Below are 15,355 nucleotides of genomic sequence, written 5' to 3' on the forward strand. Positions count from 1 at the left end.
GGGAGGGGGGACGGAGGGGGGATGGGAGGGGGGATGGAAGAGGGGATGGAGGGGGGACGGAGGGGGGACGGGAGGGGGATGGAGGGGGGACGGAGGGGGGACGGAGGGGGGACGGGAGGGAGGCAGAGGGGGGACGGAGGGGGGACGGAGGGGGACGGAGGGGGGACGGAGGGGGGATGGGAGGGGGGACGGGAGGGGGGGATGGAAGAGGGGATGGAGGGGGGACGGAGGGGGGACGGAGGGGGGAAGGGAGGGGGGGAAGAAGGGGGATGGGAGGGGGACGGAGGGGGGACGGGAGGGGGGCAGAGGGGGGACGGAGGGGGGATGGGAGGGGGGACGGAGGGGGGACGGGAGGGGGACGGAGGGGGGACGGAGGGGGGACGGAGGGGGCGGAAGGGGAGGTGGAAGGGGGCAGAGGGCTTTGGCTCCCTAGCAGGGCGTTCACGCCTCTTTGACACCCCTTGGTGCTGGCCTCCCCCGGCCACCACCCCGGGCGCCATCGCCAAGAACCCCTCACAGGGTCCAGAGGCCGGCCCACGGAGGTGACCTGATGGGCTGGACCCATTGGTGTGGGGTGGGGCCCTGAGAGGCCCGGGCCCATGGGGGTGACGGCCAGACCCATCGGTGGGGGGTGAGGCCTGAGGCCTGTGTGGCCCCGGCCGGGGCTCAGGGTCCCAGCCTCAGCTCTCCCACTGAGGGTCACAGGGTCACTTCCTGGCCAAGGGCAGGTCCCTGGGCTGCAGGTTCGATCCCCGGCCCCGGTCGGGGTGCATGCGGGAGGCAGCCCATCGATGCGTCTCCCTCACATCCATGTTCCTCTCTCTCCCCCTCCCTCCGGCCTTCAATCGTCTCTAAAACAATTTACAAATCACCGGCTGGCGGGGCTCAGGGGCTGAGCGAGGGCCTCGGACCAGGAGGTGAGGTGGAGCCTGGCTGGGCCCAGAGCCCCCCCCATCTCGTACCCCTGCTCCCCCCCGCCTATGAGCCAGCACTGGGGCACCTTCCCCGCCCGCCCCTCCCGCCAACAAAGCCCATGGTCCCGGGGCGGCCCCTGGGCTCCGCAGGGAGAGGCTTTCCCACCAGCCCTTCCCGGGAGACAGGCCTCCGTGTGAATCACCGCCGGGTGCCGGCCGCCGGCCCGTCTGCCCGGAGCGGCCGAGGCAGACCCCGCTGGGGCGGCACCGGGGGGCGGGGCAGAGGGACCAGGGGGCACGGGGGGGGGGAGGGGGGGCCCTCCTGGGGGAGCTGCGTCCGCTGGGAGCCGCAGGCCCTCTGACCTGCAGGCCCTCTGACCGCAGCACCTAAGGGCAGCACCAGGGGGCGCCCCGGGGCGCCCGGCTCTCGGACCTTCACAGGCTTGGGGTTCTCGGACAGGAAAGGGGAGGACAGGCCGCCTGCTCCGTCCTTTCCCCGGCGTCACCGAGACCCCAGCTCCGCGGAACGCCCTGGGAGGCCACGGTGGACGAGGGGACGGTTTTTAAAAAAAAAATAAAATAAAGAAAATACATACATATATGTGTATGTATGATGTCAGAGAGGAAGGGAGAGGGATCGAGAGAAACAGCCATGATGAGAGAGAGTCATGGATGGGCTGCCTCCTGCACGCCCCCCACTGGGGATCGAACCCACAACCCGGGCCTGTGCCCTGACCAGAACAGAACCGTGACCTCCTAGCTCCCAGGCCGACGCTCTAACCACTGAGCCACACCAACGGGCTGCCCTCCTCCTCTCCGTGTGCTTGGGGGGCTTGGGGGGGGGGGCAGGAGGCTCGGACTGGGAATTCCCTTTGGTAAAAGCCCTGGAAGTAATTGCGTTGGATTTGCCTCCTAACCGCCCGCAGCTTCTAATGAAAACCACGTTCTCGCTGGCGGGTGGCGCGGACGCCAGGGCTGCCGGCCCTGAGGGCTTTGTCTCTGTTTGGCTCCCGGAGGCCAGGGGTGGGCAAACCGCGGCTCTCGAGCCACAGGCGGCTCTTTGGCCCCGTGAGTGCTTAGCCAAGGCCAGCTCAGGAGTGCCCTCACTAAGGTAGTGACCACACCCCACCTGTCTGGTTTACGTTTAAAAAGTGTGGCTCTCCGAAGGAATGTCCATCGTGGTGCTGCTGGTGTTTGGCTCTGTGGACGGAGGAGTCTGCCGACCGCGGCCTGAGGCGGAGTGACCTCATCGGTGTCCGAAGCCCCCCCCCCCCCCACCAGATAGTCCATCAGTTTCTTCTCGTTTTATCACGTATTTATTTATGGAACAGACTGTCCAGAGCCCTCTTCTTACTAAACCTTTAAGCCGCCAACATTGCCACAAGATGGAGGGCTCACCCAGCGCCCTCAGCACCCCCTTCCCCTGCCCGCCGCCCGGCCCGGCTCAGGAGCAGCTCATTCATCTCCAGACCTCCGACCTCGGCGGCTTCCAGTCTTTTACGCAGAAAAACAATCAAAGCGGGAAACACAACTCAGGGGGGGAGAGTGAGCAAGACGAGATGCATCTGTGAGCAACACACACACACACACACACACACACACACACACACACACACACGGCTTCTCCTGGGATCTGAAGTCACTGCCTGAGGGCGAGTGTGTTACAATGTATCACTGCCTGAGGGTGGGTTGTGTTACAATGTATCTGCCTGAGGGTGGGTTGTGTGTTACAATGTATCACTGCCTGAGGGCGGGGTGTGTTACAATGTATCAGCCAGCAGGGATACATTGTTGCTGGAGCACAAGGTGGAATAAGGTTGAATGATTGCTGGCGTTCCTTTATTTGTGTCCCCCCCCCCCCCAGGGTGTGCTCCCGTTGGCATGAGGGGAGAGGGGAAGGGAGGGAGAGGCAGAGAGAAACATGGATGGGCTGCCTCCTGCGCGCGCCGACCAGGGCCCGGGCTGGGGAAGAGCCTGCATCCCAGCCGAGGGGAGTGATGAGATGGAAAGAAAGGCCCACCCATGGCCCGGCCGGCGGGACTCAGGGGTTGAGTGTCGACCTATGACCCAGGAGGCCAGGGTTCGACTCCCGGCCAGGGCACAGGCCCGGGTGGCGGGCTCCATCCCCAGTGGGGGTGTGTGCAGGAGGCAGCTGATGCATGATGCTCTCTCATCATGGATGTTTCTAACTCTCTCTCCCTCTCCCCTTTTTAAATTTGAAATCAATTTTTAAAAAATAAAAGGAGAAGGGAGGACACGAGAGGCGCCCACCCGGCCCCCCGGAAGCTGTCCCGGTGAGCGGAGGCCTCCACTCCGCCCCCGCTCCCCCGCCCGCCCGCTCGCCAAGGCTGACTGGCTCCTGCTCTCCCGGCTCTCTCACGCTGACGGGCCTCCTGCCACCGTGGACAGAGGCCAGACGGCCGATCCACCGGGAGCGCCCCCCTGAGCCCCGGGAGGCCCGGGCCCAGAGGCCCCGCCCAGAGGCTCGGCCCAGAGGCTCCGCCCAGAGGCCCCGGCCCAGAGGCTCCGCCCAGAGGCCCCGCCCAGAGGCCCCGGCCCAGAGGCTCCGCCCAGAGGCTCCGCCCAGAGGCCCCGGCCCAGAGGCTCCGCCCAGAGGCTCCGCCCAGAGGCCCCGGCCCAGAGGCTCCGCCCAGAGGCCCCGCCCAGAGGCCCCGGCCCAGAGGCTCCGCCCAGAGGCCCCGCCCAGAGGCTCGGCCCAGAGGCTCCGCCCAGAGGCCCCGCCCAGAGGCCCCGGCCCAGAGGCTCCGCCCAGAGGCTCCGCCCAGAGGCTCCGCCCAGAGGCCCCGGCCCAGAGGCTCTGGCCGAGGAGGTGGGCGCAGGGGGCGGGAGGGAGGGAGGGTGGGAGCCCCCGCGGCCCGGGGACAGGCAGACGGCGGCCGGGCGGGCGTCCCCTCCTCACGGTCGGTTAGTCCAGCCCCTGGCGCTGTGGGACGGGAGCCCCTTGGCTGCCTGGATGCCTTTTTTTTTTTTACGGCGACTATTGGACATGCCTTTTTTTAATTTAAAAAATATATATTTTATTGATTTTCTACAGAGCGGAAGGGAGAGGGAGAGAGAGCTAGAAACATCGATGAGAGAGAAACACTGATCAGCTGCCTCCTGCACTGATCCCCACTGGGGATGTGCCCGCAACCAAGGTCCATGCCCTTGACCGGAATTGAACCCGGGACGCTTCAGTCCTCAGGCCGACACTCTCTCACACACACTCACACTCTCTTACACACACAGCCAGAGAGAGGAGCAGACACTCAGGCCACGGTTCCTGCAGAAGGTGCAGTCCGGCGGGCGGGGCCGGAGCCCCCGGGCAGCCATCCAAGCTCCCCGGCCGCTGGCAGGCCCGGCAGCGGCTCAGCAACCGTAGCCGCGAAGAATGAAGATAATCCCAGAGGCGGCTGGGAAAGCCACCCTCCTGGGGGAGCCGGGAGCCGCTCGGGGCTCAGACACCCTCACTGCTCCCCCCACATGCAGGAGGGCCCCCCATCCAGGCCGCACCCCCCCTCCCCCCCGCCGGCGGCACCTCGCAGGGCACCCAGGGCCCCGGGGAGCGGGCGGCCGGGCGGGCCTTCTGTCTGTGATCCTGAGAAACTCGGGGCTGTCAGGCTTGGGGGGGCTGACATGTGAGCATTACACGGTCTGCCGCCCCCGAGCGCTGCCTGAACCCGGAGACAGGTGGGAGGGGGGGGCTCGGTCGGCGGAGAGCGTGAGCCATGGCGGATGGAAGGCAGCCGAGCGACGGCTCTGAGCGTCTCTGGAGCCCAGGGCGGCCGGGCGGACGGCCTTTCCCGGAACAGGAGGAGGACGGGGTTCCCGGAGGCCGGCTCCTTCCCGGCTGAGGCGCCGGCTCCTGCTGTGGGAGGGGAGGAGCGGCCGGGCGCAGAAGCCAGGGGGCGCTACCGACATGTTAGAGAAAGACCTACCGGCCGGCGGCACACAGCGCCAGCCTGGGGCCTGGACGTGTGGGGTGCCCATCGCCAAGGAGCCTGTGGCACCGCGGGCAGCGGGGGAATGAAGCTCAGGGCTGGGCCGTCCCTGCTCCCCGGGGCTCAGCCCAGCCCCCACACATGCTCTCCTGTACCCCCGACCCCTCAGGCGGGCTGACAGACCAGGGCACTAGCACATGTTTCCAAACAGAAAGAAAAAAGCCAAGCACGCTAGTCTTACGTTCCCATCCCCCCCGTCACCCCCAAGTTCAGCCCAATGCGGCCTCCGGCTGTGGCTGCTGTGAACCCTCGCCGGGGGGGGGGGGGGGGGGGGTCTTTTCCCAGGAATTTCAGAGAGAGAGGGAGAAAGAGGGAGAGAGAGGGAGAGGCAGAGAGAGGCACCGACGTGAGAGAGACACGTCGATGGGCCGCCCGGGCCCAGGCCGGGGAGGAGCCTGCAACTGAGATCCGTGCCCTTGACCGGAATCGAACCCGGGACCCTGTGGTCTGCAGGCTGAGGTCTATCCACTGAGCCACACCGGCCAGGGCCAAACGAGGCCTTTAAGAATGAACGACTGAATGAAACAGAAGAGAAAGAGAAAGCTTTGCCAGACCCCGAGGGACCAGGAGCCGCTGCCTGGCCCACCATGGAGGTCACCCCTGCAGAGGAGGGGGCGGGGGGCAGGGGGTCCGCCCCCCGCTCCAGGCAGAGTCCCAGGGCCGAGGCAGACAACTCGAGGCAATCGCCATGGAGGTTCCCATGGAAACCGCGGCGAGGGGGGCGCTGAGGACGGCGGGGAGCAGAGTGAGGGGGGGCGGGACCAGCTCCCCAGCCCGGGCGCCCAGGCGTGGGGTGGGGATGGGGGGGGCCAGGAGGCCGACGCCCCACCCGCTTAACCTCCGGCTGAAATCTCAGGGTGCCTCAGCCCGGCCCCCTCCCCCCCTCCCCGGCTTGGGGCGCGGGACGGGCTGGGCTGCGAAGGAGGCACCCCTCCCTGTCGCCATGGGCAACCGCAGTCCTGAGTGCCGTCCGGGCTCAGGGCGGCCCTGATTGTGTGTGTCCCGCCGGCGTCCACAGAGCGGCCTGTGTGCGGGGGCGGGCCGGCCGGCGGGCCGAGCTGGGGACTGGAAACGGCTCGAGAACAGCCGCCCGAGCTCCCTCTCCCTCTCCCTCTCCCCGCTCCGTGCCCACCGGCCCCTGCGTCCTCCTGTCCCTGCCCCCGGCTGGGCCACCCGGCTCGAGGGCGGGCAGCCCGCCCCGTCACTCTGCACAGTGATCACAGGAGAGGCTCACTGATCCAACTCGGACAAGACAGTCTCAGCACCCTAACCCTATCCCTAACCCTGACCCTATCCCTAACCCTGACCCTGACCCTGACCCTGACCCTATCCCTGACCCTGACCCTGACCCTGACCCTATCCCTAACCCTGACCCTGACCCTGACCCTGACCCTATCCCTGACCCTGACCCTGACCCTGACCCTATCCCTGACCCTAACCCTGACCCTGATCCTGACCCTGACCCTATCCCTGACCCTATCCCTAACCCTGACCCTATCCCTGACCCTATCCCTGACCCTGACCCTGACCCTATCCCTCACCCTGACCCTGACCCTGACCTGTAACACTGACCATAACTCTAACCCTTGCCCTGACCATGACCCTGACCTGTAACCCTAACCCTAACCCTGACCCTTGCCCTGACCCTGACCGTGACCCTATCCCTCACCCTGACCCTGACCCTGACCTGTAACACTGACCATAACTCTAACCCTTGCCCTGACCATGACCCTGACCTGTAACCCTAACCCTAACCCTGACCCTTGCCCTGACCCTGACCCTGACCCTTGCCCTAACCCTGACCCTGACCCTTGCCCTGCACACAGGAGCACCGAGCGTGCGGGATCAGCCAGGCATCGCCCCGCTCCCTCCCTTCGGGTGGTGTCCTCCTCCGTCCGTCATGGCTGCCAGCCGGCCTTCGGAGCCCTGGGACCGCCCCCAGCAGACCCCGCAGACCCACCAGGGGCCGGGGAGGCGGCGGAGGTCACCTGTCCGTCCGAATCTAACCCCGGCCGGCTGAGGAGGGGGTCACCGCGGGAGGCGTGCCGCCTGTGATGCTGATTTCCACACGGACAGCAGCCTGCCCCCCCTCAGGCCCCCTTAGACCCCCCTCAGGCCCCCTTAGACCCCCCTCAGGCCCCCTTAGACCCCCTCAGGCTCCCTTAGGCCCCCCTCAGGCCCCCTTAGACCCCCTCAGGCTTCCTTAGGCCCCCCTCAGGCCCCCTTAGACCCCCTCAGGCCCCCTTAGACCCCCTCAGGCCCCCTTAGACCCCCCTCAGGCCCCCTTAGACCCCCCTCAGGCCCCCTTAGGCCCCCTCTCAGGCCCCCTTAGACCCCCCTCAGGCCCCCTTAGACCCCCCTCAGGCCCCCTTAGACCCCCTCAGGCCCCCTTAGACCCCCCTCAGGCCCCCTTAGACCCCCCTCAGGCCCCCTTAGGCCCCCTCTCAGGCCCCCTTAGACCCCCCTCAGGCCCCCTTAGACCCCCCTCAGGCCCCCTTAGACCCCCTCAGGCCCCCTTAGACCCCCCTCAGGCCCCCTTAGACCCCCTCAGGCTTCCTTAGGCCCCCCTCAGGCCCCCTTAGACCCCCTCAGGCCCCCTTAGACCCCCTCAGGCCCCCTTAGACCCCCCTCAGGCCCCCTTAGACCCCCCTCAGGCCCCCTTAGGCCCCCTCTCAGGCCCCCTTAGACCCCCCTCAGGCCCCCTTAGACCCCCCTCAGGCCCCCTTAGACCCCCTCAGGCCCCCTTAGACCCCCCTCAGGCCCCCTTAGACCCCCCTCAGGCCCCCTTAGACCCCCCTCAGGCCCCCTTAGGCCCCCCTCAGGCCCCCTTAGACCCCCTCAGGCTTCCTTAGGCCCCCCTCAGGCCCCCTTAGACCCCCTCAGGCCCCCTTAGACCCCCTCAGGCCCCCTTAGACCCCCCTCAGGCCCCCTTAGACCCCCCTCAGGCCCCCTTAGACCCCCTCAGGCCCCCTTAGACCCCCCTCAGGCCCCCTTAGACCCCCCTCAGGCCCCCTCAGGCCCCCTCAGGCCCCCTTAGACCCCCCTCAGGCCCCCTTAGACCCCCCTCAGGCCCCCTTAGACCCCCTCAGGCCCCCTTAGGCCCCCTCAGGCCCCCTTAGGCCCCCTCAGGCCCCCTTAGACCCCCTCAGGCCCCCTTAGACCCCCTCAGGCCCCATCAGGCCCCCTCAGGCCCCCTCAGGCCCCCTTAGACCCCCTCAGGCCCCCTTAGACCCCCCTCAGGCCCCCTTAGACCCCCCTCAGGCCCCCTTAGACCCCCTCAGGCCCCCTCAGGCCCCCTTAGACCCCCTCAGGCCCCCTTAGGCCCCCTCAGGCCCCCTTAGACCCCCTCAGGCCCCCTCAGGCCCCCTCAGGCCCCCTTAGACCCCCCTCAGGCCCCATCAGGCCCCCTCAGGCCCCCTTAGACCCCCTCAGGCCCCCTTAGGCCCCCTCAGGCCCCCTTAGACCCCCTCAGGCCCCCTTAGACCCCCCTCAGGCCCCATCAGGCCCCCTCAGGCCCCCTTAGACCCCCTCAGGCCCCACTCAGGCCCCCTTAGGCCCCCCAGGCTGGCCGAGAAGAGAGAGTGCCCGAGGCTGTGGGCCGGCGAGGGGGCATGGTCCCGGCTCCCTCCACGCTGCCGCGGGGGCTGCGGGCCACGCCGGCCCTCGTCCCCATCTGTCCTCCCGGCCGCCCCCCAGGGCTGGGGACCCGCTGCCTCCCGCCGAGTCCCCCTCCGTCTCCCTCTGCTGTACGAGCTCCCGGCTGTCCCGGAGGGGCGTGGGGTCCCCATCCCTCACCGGTCCCGTCAGCTTCACCGGAGGGGGCCCTCCCGGCTCCCTGTCTGTTTCACAGGCCCCCCCCCCCCGCACCGGAAGACAGACCCCCCCGCCCCCACCAGCGGGCCGGGAAATGTATGCGGGACGAGTGGCTGAGCCGCTTTCGTTTACATAATAACATCGCCGTGAACACCCCCCCCCCCCCATCCGTCCTCCTGCCCGTCACCGGCGCTATCTCTGCTTCCCCACGGCGGGCGGAGCAGCCGCTGAGCTGGGTCTGCCAGCCAAGGAAGCTTCCGGGAGCGGTGCTCCCGCCAGGGGCTTCACACACGATCGGGGCGCAGTGTGCACACCCCATGGAGCAGCACCCGAGACGCCGCCGAAGGGCCTCCAGAAACACACCTGCATGTATTAACCTCAGAGAGGGAGGGAGGGGGAGAGAGAGAGACATCCCTGACGAGAGAGGACCATGGACCGGCTGCCTCCCGCACCCCCACTGGGGATGGAGCCCGCAACCCGGGCCTGTGCCCTACCGGTGTGGCTCAGTGGATAGAGTCCCGGCTTCGATTCTGGTCAAGGGCACAGGCCCGGGTTGTGGGCTCCATCCCCAGTGGGGGGCGTGCAGGAGGCAGCCGGCCCATGATTCCCTCTCATCCATGATGTCTCTCTCTCTCCCTTTCTCCCTCTCTTCCTCTCTCTCTCCCTTCCTCTCTGAAACCAGTAAAAATATAAAACTAAATGAAATGAAAGACAGATGACAGTCGGCAGAGGCAGGGCGAGCAGAGGTGCACACCCTAAGTGTATGAATTCAAAGGTCATCAGAGTCTCACCCCACACCCGCCGAGGTCGGCGTGACCGGACCCCACGCTCAGCTCCGCACCGGCGGGGAGGGGCGAGGCCGGGCGGATCGCAGGGCGGGGAGGGGCGAGGCCGGCCGGGGAGGGGCGAGGCCGCCGGGTCACTGGGCTGGGAGGGGGGGAGGCCAACCGGATCGCAGGGCGGGGGGGGGGGGGGGAGGGGGGTGAGGCCGGGCGGGGAGGGTGAGGCCGGGCGGGGAGGGGCGAGGCCGGAGGGGAGGCCGAGGGGATAGCGGGGCCAGAGGGGCGAGGCCGGCGGATCCCGGGCTTGCGTTTCGGCGCGGTCGGGGAGTGAAATCAGACGATTGATTTTATGACGAGGACAATCCACCGGAGAAAAACGCGCTCTGATCAGGCGGCTCCAGGAACAAAACGGACGCCCACACAGGAGCCTCTGGAATTACCTCCGGCGGCCGGGCTCCTTATCAGCCGCCCGGGCTGTCAGAGGTCGGTCTCCTCCTCTCCGGCGACCTTGAGCCGCCACCGCCTCCTCTGCGGGCGGACAAGGGCCCGGGTTCGGTTTGTTTTCTAAACGCAGCTGCCAGTCTGCCTGGCTCGGCCTCACACACCACACACACACCACACCACACACACGCACACGCCCGCGTGCACACACACACGCCCACAGGCACAAGCACGCACACACGCCCCCACACACACAAACACACACACACACACACACACGCACACGCACACACGGGGCTCTGGGACCAGGAGTCGGAATCAGACCATCGCGTCATCACATCATGGCGTCGCTGCCTGGGAAGGTTGGGATGGAGAAGGCGGGGCTGGCTGGTTTGGGCTGCCTGGCCGTCAACCCTCCTCCTCTTGGTCACAACACCCTGATTTCCTTTTTCTTTTTTTAATGTTTAGTTTTATTGATGTCAGAGAGGGAAACATCCATGATGAGAGAGAACCATGGGCCGGCTGCCTCCTGCACGCCCCCTGCTGGGGATGGAGCCTGCAACCTGGGCCTGTGCCCTTGACCGGAATCGAACCCTGACCTCCTGGTTCCTAGGTCGATGCTCACCGCCACTGAGCCACACAGGCCGGGCTCCACTCATTTTTATTTTTTATTTTTGGAACGAGTGCAGGGAAGGAGGGGAGAAAGAGCGAGAGAAACATGGATGTGAGAGAGACACTTCCATTAGATGCCTCCAGCACGGGCACCCGTGGGGGCCGGGGATCAAACCTGCCACCCACATGTGTGCCCTTGACTGGAAATCCAACCCGAGACTCGTTCAAGGCAAGCGCCGGCGCTCTAACCACTGAGCCGCCCGCCAGGGCCCAGGCCCCTCTCTGCTGGCGTCCTCGGGCCCGTGAGAGCCAGCCCCGGGGACGGAGAGGGGAAGGGGCCGGTCTAATGCGGACCCTTTAGGGCGAAGGCGTGGAGGGGCTGCCCGCGGGCTCCGGTGTGTCTGGAGCCCCTGGTGGTGGGACCCTCAGGGCAGGCGGGCACGTGGGCGGAGCCCTGAGGACGCGGTGGGAGGAGGGCGCGGAAGGGGCTGCGCCGGGGGAATCTTTTTATTTTTTTTAGATATATTTTATTAATTTTTTACAGTGAGGAAGGGAGAGGGAGAGAGTTAGAAACATCGATGAGAGAATCATCGATCAGCTGCCTTCTGCACCCCCCCCCCCCCCACTGGGGATGTGCCCGTAACCAAGGTCCATATGCCCTTGACCAGAATTGAACCCGGGACTCTTCAGTCCGCAGGCCGACGCTCTATCCACTGAGCCACACCGGTTTCGGCAACCGGGATCTGCTTATCTCAGTGTCGCTTCTTCCCCGAAGAGGAGCGTGGAGTTCCCATAAAGGAGGGAGAAGGAGGGGGAGAAAGAGGGAGGGAAGGAGGGAGAGCGGAGAGCCTCCGCGGAGGCTGAGCCCTGGCCCGCTGTCTGCGGGTTGATTAAGCCCATCACTCTCGCCAGGAGGAAGGCGGGGGCCGGCCGCGGCCCGGGTCCCGGGGAGCCTCTTGAACTCGCAGTCTGTGTAATGGCTCTTGGCACGGAAAGCAAACGGGACTCACTCCGAGATCAAAGGCCTTCCTTTCATCTCCCTCCGCGGGGAATCCGCCACTCCGGCCGCTTATTGCCGGAGCCGAAAATACCCCGAGCAGGCGGCGGGGGGAGCGGCTGCCCGCTGCCCGGCCCGTCCTGGTGGCCAGCGTGGCGCTCGGCGTTCCAGGCGGTTTCTGAAGCTGGTTTAGAAGGAAAAAAAACCAAAAACATTTAGTCCTGGCCCGTGCGGCTCAGTGGGTAGAGCCTCGGCCTGCGGACCAAAGGGTCCCGGGTTTGATTCTGGTCAAGGGCACATCCCTTGGTTGCAGGCTCCTCCTCGGCCCGAGCCCTGGTGGGAGGGCATGCAGGAGGCAACCCATCCATGTCTCTCTCTCTCTCTCTCTCTCTCTCTCTCTCTCTCTCTCTCTCTCTCTCTCTCTCTCCCCCCCTCCCTCCCTCCCTAAAAAATCAATGGAAAAATACCCTCGGGTGAGGATTAAAAAATAAAATAAAAGTAGTTACATGAACACTCTGAAGGCTTGTTTTCTTGATTTATTTTTTTTTCTAACAAAACGTTTGTGCAAACCACCCCATCTGTTCCGGACCCTGCGGTCCTGGGTCGGAGTTTTCATTGTTCAAAACCAAACATCTCCCCTTGTCTTCCGGGCGGACAGTCCCTCCCCCTCGGACCCGCGCCGCGAGCCGCTCCGCCCCCCGTTTCCTTTCTTTGCAGCCACACGTTCCCTCCCCGCGGCCGGCGCAGGCTCCCCGCCAGGCGGACCCCACGGCCACGCGGTTAGGGGATAAAACGGAAAAGACACCACGCCAGCACGCTGTCCCCTCCAGCAGGGCTGGTGCCTGCACGACCCTCAGAGCTCCCGGACCCGGGGCCGGCGGCGGGTGCCACGTGGCCGGGACCGAGAGACAGACAGACCCACGGCCACGGAGCCACAGACGGCCCAGCACGTCGGAGCCGACGCGCCGGGAGCCTGGAGGGACGTGGGCGGCTCCCGTCCGCTCTGTTCTGTTTGTTTCTCCGTCCTCCCCTCCCGACCCCCCGGCGCTCTGGGGCGTGGAAATAGGTGGAAATCCGTGGAAATCGGTGGAAAGGGTGGATGTGTCCGGGCCTGTGGACGGGGCCGTGGCCCTCGCTCACTGTCCTGTCTGGGGGCTCTGAGCAGACACGGACGGGGCCGAGAGGGAAGTCCTGAGCAGGAGGCGGGTGTCCAGGAGCTGGAGGGTGCCGGTGGGTGCTGGTGTGTGTGTGTGTGTGTGTGTGTTTGTTTTGTTGTGAATCCTTACCCGAGGGTATTTTTCCCATTGCTTTTTTTTGTTTTGTTTTCATTCGTTTCAGAGAGGAATGGAGAGGGAGAGAAACACCAACGATGAGAGAGACCTGTGGACCGGCTGCCTCCTGCACGCCCCGCACTGAGGATGGAGCCTGCACTGCGGGTCTGTGCCCTGACCGGGAATCTAACCTTGACCCCCTGGGCCATGGTGGATGCTCAGACGTGGAGCCACGGGGCCCGGCTCATCATTCTTTTTATTTTATTTTTATTTTATTGATTTTTTTACAGAGAGGAAGAGAGAGGGATGGAGAGTTAGAAACGTTAATGAGAGAGAAACGTTGATGAGAGAGAAACGTGGATCAGCTGCCTCCTGCACACCCCCCACTGGGGATGTGCCCACAACCAAGGTACATGCCCCCGACCGGAATCGAACCCGGGACCCTTCAGTCCGCAGGCCGACGCTCTATCCACTGAGCCCACAGGTTTCGGCGGGCTCATGGTTCTTAACTCCAGTGTTTGATGAGTTTGGGACAACCATCCATCATGTGATTGAAACCCCGCTGAGAGCCGGCTGCTGACGGCCAGGTGCACAACCTTCCTTAAAAAAACCAGCATGCGAAACCGGTGTGGCTCACTGGATAGAGCGTCAGCCTGTGGACTGAAAGGTCCCAGGTTCGATTCCGGTCAAGGGCATGTACCTTGGTTGGGGGCACATCCCCAGTGGGGGGTGTGCAGGAGGCAGCTGATGGATGATTCTCTCTCATCAATGTTTCTAACTTTCTATCCCTCTCTCTTCCTCTCTGTGAAAAATCAATAAAATATATTTTAAAAACAAACAAAAAAACCCACCAGCGTTCACCCAACGCCAGCACGTCATTGGTCGGAGGCTCAGTTAATTGACAGGAGAAACGGGGCGGGGCGGGGCTTAGCCAGCGGAGGCACCTGGGAGCCCCCCACGGAGGCGGTGCCCACGTGACACAGAGAAAGCGGCGTGTGTGCAGGAGACGAGGATGCGGGACACACACACACACACACACACACACACACACACACACACACGAGAGCCTTCACTACGGTCAGAAGTTGTGGGTTTGAGCCCTGACGGAGGCCATCGCTCCACACGGCCCACAGCATCCATTTCTCCTCCAGGGCAAACGTGTCTCCGTCTCAAGATGCAGAGCTGGGCCCGGCCAGTGTGGCTCAGTGGATAGAGCGTCGGCCTGCGGACCGAAGGGGCCCAGGTTCGATTCCGGTCCATCTGGACTGTGGGCAACTGGGCTGGGGTGCGGGGGGAAGAGCCAAAAACATGTTCTTAACCCACCGGAACCTCCCCGGTGACTCTAGAGGCACGTTCTGCCAGACCCACGGCACCGACCGCCGAGGGGGCTCCGGGGCCCAGGAGCCGGAGACCGGGCCTTCCCCTCGCCGGGTCCCGGCCTCACGGAGACCCGCTCCCGCCAGACCCGCCGTCCCCCCTCCACCCGCACCGTCTCATTCCGCGCTGACAGCGGGGGGAGCGGGCTGACAGGTGGGTGATGGATGGTGTTTGCTCATCCCGGCCCGGCAGGTACGGCACAAACGCAATTAGGAGCGCGTGTCTGCGCGCCTGCCGCTCACACGCCGGCCCGGGGGACGTCAGGGAGGAGAGAGACTCAATTTGCACAGCCTCCCTGCTCCCCCGCTGCCCCCCTCCCGCCGAGTGGCTCGCGCACCTGAATCCGGAGGCCGAGGAGCATTGATCATTTGGGTTTCTTTCCCTGGCTCCAATGGCTCACCCTTTTTTGGGGGGGGGCCGGGTAGGAGCACCCCAATGTTCCTCTGCACCCCACAACCCCCCCCCCGGCTCCTCACGGGAATAAGGAGAGCACCCCGTCTCTTACCAACCAGGCCGATGGGCTCAGAAACGGGACAGAGAGCAAAGGCAGGGCCCGGGGGCCCCGGCGCGGCCTGGGCGGGGTTTGTGGGGTTTGGGGGAGGGGAGAGTGGCCCGGAGCGGCCTGGGCCAAGTGTGCGGGGTTTGGGGGAGGGGAGAGTGCGAACCCGGAGCGGCCAAGAGCCACCACACGGCCTCACAGGGCCCCGGCGCGGTGCGGATAGGCAGGGAGCCGAGGAGAGGAAGGGAGAGGGTGCCACCCGCGCCCCCTGGATCCAGCCTCTCCCAACGGCGCTGTAGGCATGATGCCAGCCTCCCCTCAGACACGGGCACCCCCGGCGGTCTCCACGCATCTCAGCCATCGTTCGCTCCGTGGCCGGGAGCTGGTCCTGCCCAGCAGGCCTTCCCTGTTACAGCCAGACCCTGGTCTCTGATTTTTTTAAATATATATTTTATTGATTTTTCACAGAGAGGAAGGGAGAAGGATAGAGAGTTAGAAACATCGAGGAGAGAGAAACACCGATCAGCTGCCTCCTGCACCCCACCCCCCACCGGGAATATGCCCGAAACCAAGGTACATGCCCTTGACCGGGATCGAACCAGGGACCCTTCAGCCCACAGGTCGACGCTCTATCCACTGAGCCAAACG

Source organism: Pipistrellus hanaki, assembly GCF_964339955.1.
Source record: "Pipistrellus hanaki genome assembly, chromosome: 19".
Classification (NCBI taxonomy): domain Eukaryota; kingdom Metazoa; phylum Chordata; class Mammalia; order Chiroptera; family Vespertilionidae; genus Pipistrellus; species Pipistrellus hanaki.